Source organism: Anopheles coustani, chromosome X (assembly GCF_943734705.1).
Source record: "Anopheles coustani chromosome X, idAnoCousDA_361_x.2, whole genome shotgun sequence".
Classification (NCBI taxonomy): Eukaryota; Metazoa; Arthropoda; class Insecta; order Diptera; family Culicidae; genus Anopheles; species Anopheles coustani.
Window position 1 is genome coordinate 12,819,796 of NC_071290.1, and position 9,661 is coordinate 12,829,456.

Genomic DNA, 9,661 nt, shown 5'->3' on the forward strand with positions numbered 1-9,661 from the left:
TTAAAGAAAGCGCCACCTAGCGGCAAAGCTCAAACAACGAGAGCTTCCGGTTGCCCTCGAAAGCTTTTTAATTCCAATTTAAATTGTTGAACTTTACACAACTTCTTTTCCTAACATATTTTTGCCATCATAATGTTATTTTATCTCATTTTTACTAATTTTACCACATTGTCTACCTTCTGTTGGAGTGAGAGTGTTTCTTGGAGTGTTACAATTTGTTCTGCGCAAATGTTTGCGCATTTTGCTGAACATAGGAAAAACTAAACTAAAGTTTCTTGTAATTTCGCACTGCATAAAATCGAGAGATTCACATCAAATGCTTGGAAAATGGGTGTTACAGGAAAGAAGTTAAGAGAAAACAAAATTAGAATTGTTTGTAAATAATAGTGTTATACCGTAGCGTTTCTTTACATTTGTACTATACTTAATATGTTTAATGCATTTATGAAGTTTAACCAAATAACATCTTCAATAAATCAAGCTGAATTTCATGACTTTCACTTCCCGAGATTAAGCGTGCTTAAAACGCGCTCAAGGACACTTGCGTAGTGAAGCATAGTACCGTTATCTCACCCGCGTGAGCACCGTGCTATTGTTTTAGTATCGTTAGCTCACTCTCGGCTTCGCATGCGTTATCACTCGTGGCGCTTCGTGCCTAGCGTAAGCCCGCTTGACACTTGCATCCTCAGATCGTTGTCGATAGTTTTATCGTGAAGAGGTGTTTCACTTTCTAAGCTGGGAAAAAATACCTCCGTTGGGGCAGTGGGGCATGTTGTTCGAGTGTCTGGTCTGGGAATGCAGCGGAGTGGTTGTAGTGCACGCTAACTTAATCAGTGTTGTGCAGTGATTGATTTTATTGTGAGTGATCACTCGTTGAATCCTTCGGCCATATCGCGGATCCTGAAGTAACAACAGCACGAAACGAAACGCCATACGGTAAGTGCCTTTAGAGCGAATATTGAAAAAAGTAAACTAAATTTTGTACCCAAGTTTTAAGATGGAAAAAAATTAACAAAGCAGAATCAAACATGTATCAGAGTTTCATCCTATATTTTGCCTACATTGCATTAAGATTCGGAAGGCTCTGCTTACTTCTACGGTAGATACGTACACAAAGCGAAGTTTTGTAAGGAGCTTGGGCGTGCAAGAAGGAGCGCCAGATATTGCCAGCGAAAGCATGAATGTGTAGATAAAAAAAGACATCTCCAGCGAATATTAACTACACGTTGTCGGGGTGCGAGTGATAGTTCCCGGTAGAGCTATTGTGGAGCCACCTGCCACACTCAGCAACGCATGCCAATGACAAGTTGTGTTATTCGTGACTTTGTTATCGTTTTCGAAAATCAACGACCGAGTGTATTGTTTTCCTAGCCAGCCACCGGTTGGACACACGGGACCGAATCATTCCAAACAGACAATGGCCCAGCCGTGTTGATGGCCTGAAGTTGACTTCTGTTTTGCCGGTGCCGGTTTTGCACCACGCAAGATCCATCCGAGGAGCGGATTTAATAATCGACAACGAAATATTTCCCCTTGAAAACGGGGTGTGGAAAGGAGAGCGGGGGGGAAGCTTGTGTACCCCGTGTGGAGTGCGAGACACCATTCCGAGCATGCTTTTAGTCTAATGAGCGATAATGGATTATATTTTCCACGTACGATTGGCGACGGATGCGATGGGATTGGACGCCCGAAGGGGTGTCCGGAGCGAGGACACGATAGTTTTTCGTCCGAGAGGAAACGAGTCAATTCATCTCGCCGTGGTGGGGAAGAGATAGAGAGGGTGTGGTGGGGGAGGGAAAAAACGGTTTGTCAAAGTGAGGAGACAATCGGGAAAGATAAATAATCGTCCGCCACTAAACTCGAAGCACGATGAAAAGTTCGCCCATGTCACACATGATGCTCTCCTGACCGGAAGAACAGTATGGAATAGTGTAGCGAGGGAAGGAGGAGGTAGAGGGAGAGGGCAAAAAGGGTACCGAACCCGTGCCAGCCCGCTAAGTGAGTATGATAAATGGTTTTTTCCCGATGTGTTCGCCTCGGGCGCAAAGCTAAAAACGAAACAATAATCATGTCCGTCGACGAGCAGCGTTGGAGGGTGTGAGGGAGGAAGAAAAGAGGGAGAGGCACGATGACAACCACAACAATCGGGACTTGCTTTTGGAGGAAGGGAGGACACCCAGTTTGGGAGTTGTGCAGTGGAAACGCGAAATGTTGATGATCGTTCCGTCAAAAAGTCGACGTGTAGCAGAAAAAGGACTGTCCGTAACTTCCTTCCAAAGGAGTGCAAGAATCTCCCGAAAACAGATCATCACCATGCCAGCGGAGGAGCTAAACCTAAACCACAATTGTGCACCATTTAATCGTCACCAATTTGGTGGTTAAACGCTATCCTTTAGCTTCCAGATAGGTGAAGCCATCTTCCTTTAGTTCCGCCTACGCCAGCTTGGCACGGAAGGAACGGCAACCCATTGGAGAATAATACCCTCACCTCCTCTCCCCTGCCACAGTGCTTAGTTGATGATGGTGAACCGGCTGCCGGACTCCCAACCGGGACTAATTTTGCTAAGTAGTTTTCCGAATGCACTCCAGTAAATATGTTTTCAGGGTGGAAACAAAGACTACAAGGGACATCGGTGGCTGGTGTCTTCATTTATCTTGTGGGCGAAATGCGCTGCTTTACCTCGCCGACCCACTTGGGATGGTCACTCCTACCGGCCGTCGACCCGGATCATCCCGAAACATTGACAAATGAATTTGACAGTTTAATCAAAGCCAACACTTGACAGCTCTGGCGGCGCGCGCGGCGTCCCTTTTCCAAAGCGTGAGGTTAAGGTACGTGCGCTTCCAGCGTTCGAAAGGTACATGCGTAGAAACGGACAACACTTTCACGCTCGACAGCTTCATCAACCGCATCAAACGCTTCCCGGAGAGGGGTCCGTGATTTCTTCTTGTCGCTTCAGTTTCGTTCCCACCGGTCATTTTTCCCCCACCAGGGTGATGAAGGGACGCAACCACTGACCACCGGGACCGGACGTTCGGTGCATCAAAAATGCATTTTCTTGCTCGGGGTATCGATTATCGTGGATAAATCAATCAGTCGCAGACTCCTGCAAACCTGCGGCCGCGTGACAGGGATTTCGTTCCGGAAGGTCAGCGAGGGTCCGAAATGGTCCACGCTGGACAGCGCCAGAGCTGACCATTCAGGCAGGGGGAAGCGAACAAATGCCGGCAAGATTGAGAGTAATTAAATTACAAACCTTCCCATCCATTAAAAGGCGTCCGGATGCGGTCGCACGGTGCTTGACCTTGGAGTGGATCCAATCGGGGCATGTAGTGGAAATCGCACGCACGCACGCACGCACTCGACCGGTTCGGAACGTTCCGAAGGCCACGTGCCGGTCCGTGGTTGGGTCCAGCGTGGGAGCGATGGCTAGAAGGAAACGGCCAAGCAACGCGTTAACAAGCGCCTAATTACCAGGAGTCATTACAACCAAACTGACCGCTTGTAGGCCATCGCCCGTTCAGGCACGGGTGTGAAACCTCGTGGCAAGGATAATTGCTTTTAAATCGGGACTTTTCAACAAATCCCGTGCCGTGCCAAGTGTTCCACATGCCCATAAAGCCCTTTCCTGTCCTTTGGGAAGCTGGTTTGTCCAGCAAGTCCAGGGAGGTTCCTGCGGTTGCGATGTAGAGCTGTAAATCCTCAGCAATTGACAAATGCAGTCAGCTGCAGAACACAGAAAGGTACCTCCTTTCGCCACAAAACGGCCTATAACTAGCCCTACCTAGCAGGTTTTGGGTTGTCGTTCTTCAATATTTTTACAGACGCCATTAGCTGCACTTCTTGAATACCTCCATAAGGTATCTACTGGATTTAAGTTCATTGACGGAGCTGATCAGGTGTGGGGGCATCGATTTTATAAGGCATGAACCAATCACTATTTTCTATACTTGTTCGCATCGCCATAACTTGTTGGAAATTTAACTTTTTACGCCGAAATTTACAAATGGAAGGCTTCAACGTGATATTAGAACTATGATCTAAATTTAGTTCTTCGTTTTACATGTAGGGTCACTATGTTAGGCAAATAGAACTCAACCCACATAATACAACTATAATTCTAAATCAGAAAACATATAAAATCAGAAAAAAATAACTCAAGAAAGAGAAATCCAACCAATTCCAAAACATTCATAAACCACTATATAATCGATTTTAAAACCCCATTTCCTATAGACTCCTACCGTCGATTCTTATCTAATTTTGCTTTTTTACGTCTCTTTAAGATTTCTACTAATTTGTTTAACAATTTTGCTCTATTTTTCATTTCAATCGATTAACAACTTCGATTTGCATGGTTTTGTTTTGGTTTTACCACAACCAATCCTGTTCTCTAACAAATTTGTATCGTATGCGAACAACCTAACCGCTGTTAGTTTTCTTCCTTTAAACAAGTTTTTTTAAACATTTTTTACCTCTCTATTAAAAAATTCACTTTGGCATGATTACCATTTTTCTCGAAATTTAGGTAAAACGATTTATTATTTTAGTATTGTTTTATAATTATAGTATTTTAGATTGTGATAGTCATACTGTTCAATTGCGAATGGCTTACTCTCTGACATCACGGCATCAGAGTAAATCTATCCCGTGTGGAATTATAGTCCACCGGGGCAAACCGTCACGCTGCTGATGCAGGGGTGGCAGGTGGAGTGATTTAAATGTAAAGTAATTTGAATTTATTTTATGTCAACGCTCGATTTGCAAATCGCGCGCCCGATGGATTGTAAATGTTCATGGGATTAAACCCCGGGCGCGTCCTACCGAAAAACCCCAACGAACGGTAGGTGTGATTCTGCATATGGGCCATAAATTTTATTTCCGAATGCCCCCCCCCCTATGTCTCTGTTGAACCCCTCCTGTCACCTCTAATGGTGGACGTTTCCTAACACCCTTTTTCCCTGCTCCACTCACGAGTGAAACGCAAGGTTCGATATGTAATCAGGTGATGACAGCCGAGTGCAATCGGCAAAGAAATGGCTGGCGAGCGGTGAGTCCATCAAATGCAATTGCATTTTCCCCCCCCCCCCCCCCCCCCCCCCCCCCCCCCCCCCCCCCCCCCCTTCCATACGCCAGCTCCTTGGCCTGGAGAAAAGTGAGGGGGGTTAGCTGTTCTATGTAAATTATTTGCACATTCATTTTAATGCACCGGCTGTGCGGGTGCATTTTCGTTTATGCTCGTTTTTACTACTTTTACATCATGGACACATGTGTGTGTGTGTGTCACGGTCGTGTTAGAGAGTAGTTTTGTGTCGTATGGAAATTAGTTCACCAATATGGCGTTGACAAAGCGTTGCAAAAATCCCTTTCCTAGCTTCAAACAAGCGCCCGGAAGTTAGGCAGACTGCATACAGCGGAGACCACTCCACATAGGAGTAGTGTATAGGTGGTTTAATCGTTTATTAATACTTTTTTACAAATCACAAAGGTTTATCCCTCCGTGAAGCGATGGAACACAATGTTGCATCATCATAAAACCACTTCCACTCCGACGGTTAGCTGTTGGGAGTTTATTTTCCACATTACGCACCCCCGGACTGCGATGATCCTGTTCGGGTAGGGCTGACACGATTCTAAACTGTCATTAATTCACCCTGCCTACGTATTAGTAGCTTGAGCTGGTCGTTTACAACGTACAGAACGTACGCTGAGTGGTTTAACAAAAGGTTAAATTTTACTATTATCACTTATTCCAAACAACATCTGGCCTATATTGCCCGAACAGTGTGGTCAAGACTATCTGCTGTGGTGATCATTGGTAGATGGGTGAAACATTTCTCCTAAACAATGCTGCAACACCAGAGTGCATGAAGCGTTTAATGCAGGAGTCGACACACGTTTCCAGAAAGGGTCCAGATGATGAAAAATAACCTTAAACTGCGGGCCAGAGACCTTAAACGATGTCAAAATGATTTGAATATGATTTTAAGTCCTTTTTTAATTGAGTATCAATTTTCTTCTTCAGAAAGTAACATAACCATAACATCAACTATTCAATGTTTTATTTCTTATCTTGAATTTCGATATATTTTGTTATTTGAAGAATAAAATTAAGTTCTCTTTTGTGTTTTTTTATCCGTTTTGCTTAAAACAAGAATTTCGGATTCAATTTTTGTTTTTGAGTGGTTTTCTGTATGAAGTACTAGGAACTGCAAGTTTTGTTTAGTAACTTTTAGGTTACTTTCGTGTTTTTGTTCGCAAAAAATATTAGATTATTGCACTGACGTACATTAAAGAGATAACAATATAAAGATTTTATCAAAGAAGAGGTATATCTTCCTAATAGATTGCCGATAATGGACATAGTAATGTCCTAAACATTTCAAAATATTGAAATAATGCTTGAAATTTTATTTCTTTTGTATCTTTGGTGTTGCTCTGAATTTATTATCTAAAACACAACATCAATGAATAAATTATTACACACGTTAAAACTTAGTCTAGCTAAAAACGATACCGTCCTGGCCAACGGTCGAGGAGCAAAGAGGATGAGTGCTCATGGGAGCTTTCCGGGAAGCCGGCGCACACATCAACAAGATGACAATTGCGTGTCGTCTGTGAGTGGCAATTGGCGCTATACACACACAGGCTCCCAACAATTTCCTTTTCAAAAAATTTCAAAACTATCTTTTCTCAGTTTTAAAACAGTTGAAAAGTGGATTAATTTAAAAGTAAAACATAAATTGATAGTAATAATAAAAATAACAGGTAATAGTTTTACATTGTTTAGTAACTTTTAGGTTTCTTTCATGTTTTTGTACGTAACAATATGAGATTATTGCACTGACGTACATTATAGAGATAACAATATAAAGATTTTATCAAAAAGAGGTATATCTTCCTAATAGATTGACGATAATGGACATAGTAATGTCCTAAACATTTCAAAATATTGAAATAATGCTTGAAATGTTATTTCCTTTTCAAAAAATTTCAAAACTATCTTTTCTCAGTTTTAAAACAATTGAAAAATGGATTAATTTAAAAGTAAAACATAAATTGATAGTAATAATAAAAATAACAGGTAATAGTTTTACATGAAATAAGCAAAATCAAAACATTTGAAGGAAATAATACTGAATTCAGATAACTAAATTTGATTGATTATAAAAAATTTATGGTTTAATCCAAATTAAAATTTTTGATACTATAGAATGAAAACATAAATCCGATATAGTATATGTTTTTGAGGCATTCAACTTAAATATGCTTGGGGCCGCTGGAACCTTCAATACTCAACCCTAGAATGGCTAATGGATCAGAAGTTTTAATTGCTGCCAAATTATATATAGAAATTTTAGTAAACAATCTTAGGTTTGCTATTGACTCTGTATAAGAGCATCCCTACTTAGTGTTGTAATAATTTTGGATGAAGTGGGTGTTGAAAATAGGGCAATCCCCGCGGAACTTACTAACAATCGAGACAACCGTTGAGCAAGGAATGTGTTTTTAAGAATTTTATTTTTGAAACGGTTAAAGAGCAACTTCAAGAGTTCGATAAAAACTTAAACTTCACAGACAGCATCACTCTCGCAGAAAGGACACTCTGGACGTGTAAGCAAACGAGAACTCCATCTAAAACTGTTTACTTTACGGCTTAGAGTCGCATCCACGGGACATTGGCGTTGTAAAAACCATCCTCGTATGCAAATGTCCCCGTATGCTTCCCGCCCCTCCCCGCCATATATGTTTAACCCACCGCCCAACTCAAAACTTGCCACCCAACTTGATGACACTTTGCAACAACGCTTTTCGCCCAATGTTTGTTCTAAAACTATTATTTTTTGTACTAAAATATGGGCGGGACGTCTTTAGCCGGCGCCATTTACCAGCAACAGATTCTTTGTCCGCTTTTATGCTGGGTTGGTATACTCAAGTGGTGCTCCGATCTCGCACAACCCACCCTCTTACCCTTTTTATGTTCCGTTTCACCGTTCACTGTTTATCTTTGTTTTTTTATCTGTTACCTTCATCTTGATCGCTTGCAACAAATGCCGTTGGGTGAGGTAGGATTCGATTTTCATAACCCGGTCGGTTTGGGGAAAGTTTTTCCAGTGCCATATTTTCATCTTCAAACAATGTACTATCCTTGGTGCGTCCCGTGTCCGAAGCGAAGTGTGTGCTTGAAGTAACGTGCTTGAGACGCCAGGACACAGGACACTCGAGCAGGATATAGGAAAAACCCCCCGGCTGTCGGTCGCAATTTTCCTCGCTCCGAAATCAATGGGAATATTATTATTGTTTCGCCGGACGTCGCTGGTTACGGCATTGACCGGTGCTCATCCGTTTGTGCCGGTGGTTGGGAAAAAAGAAGGTAAGACGCAACGAAACGGTCGAGCAGAAGCAAAAAAAAAACAACGGAAAATGTGCTCCAGCATAATTTCATCAGAAGGATGAATTTCCTTATTGACCAGTCGAAATGCGGGAAATCATCGAGCAAGTGTTATCGTTCGTTTCCGGAAACGGGGGAAAAAGGGAAAAACCGAAAACCCGAAGCGTACTTGCGTCCGCCCGACACAAAGAACTCGACGGTTCGACGTGCAGCGAAATAGCAATAACAATAATAAACCCAGCCCGAGCTGTTGCTTCGGCGGACCGCACGGTGTCGATGGGGAAGGCAGAAAAGAAAAATCAAAGGAAAACTCCGCCATCGGAATCGACTGCAAACTTGTCCTTCCTTTGGACGTCCTTCTCTCTGGGTGTGTGGGTTTATGATATATATAAGATCCAAGCGGAAAGGAAGCAGAGGATAATCGAATTTCGATAGAGCGTTTTCGCTTTCGAAGTTTGTCGCTCGATTTCGGTTCGGTAATGAAACGAACCATTGTGTTTGACACACGCGTCCACGCGAGGACGGGTTGGGGTTGGAGGGAAAACAGGACGCGGAAGGGTGGGTGTTCAATTCGATTTTCCCGTCGCGGCGCTTCGACAAACTTCAGTTCGCTTCGAGCTTCGCGTGTCAATTTATTCCGTGGGTAGGGAAGGGAGGGAGGGGAGCGGAAAAATGAAGTGATAAAACTCTCGTAACAACAGCGATTTATTATGAAAATGGTCAAACTTGATGAGGTTACCCGTTTGTTTCCGTTTTCCAGCAGATTTTCCACCGGGCGAAAGTGAGTCAGTTGTCGGTTGTTCCATTTTTCGCTCGGGTGCTTGAAACTGTCTTCCTTTGTGTGAGTGTGTGGTTGTATCCTTGCACATAATTGTCGTAATTACCACTTACAGTTATGATTCACAATTACATTTCCCCGATGCCACGTCAGCATCTGTTTAACGTGTTCGATTGTAACCATAACATTATAGTGACGGTTATTCTTCTCATCGAAAGCTAGCAAACAAATATGCATAATCGATAAAGGCATTGCCTTTTGATTGGTTTGGTTTTTTTTATTGAACAAGAATATATTTCTTGGAATAACTTTACATGTCCATCATTAAACTTTTCTTATTGTCTTTTTATAGCAGCGTTTTTACAAAAATACAAAGCTTAACTCCTTGAGGATAAAAGTTACAGTTTAACAAAGCTAAACAACTCTGAAGTTAAAGAAAACAAAAGACGATATACGATCGCATGTTCTATAGAATAAAAAATGCTCTACA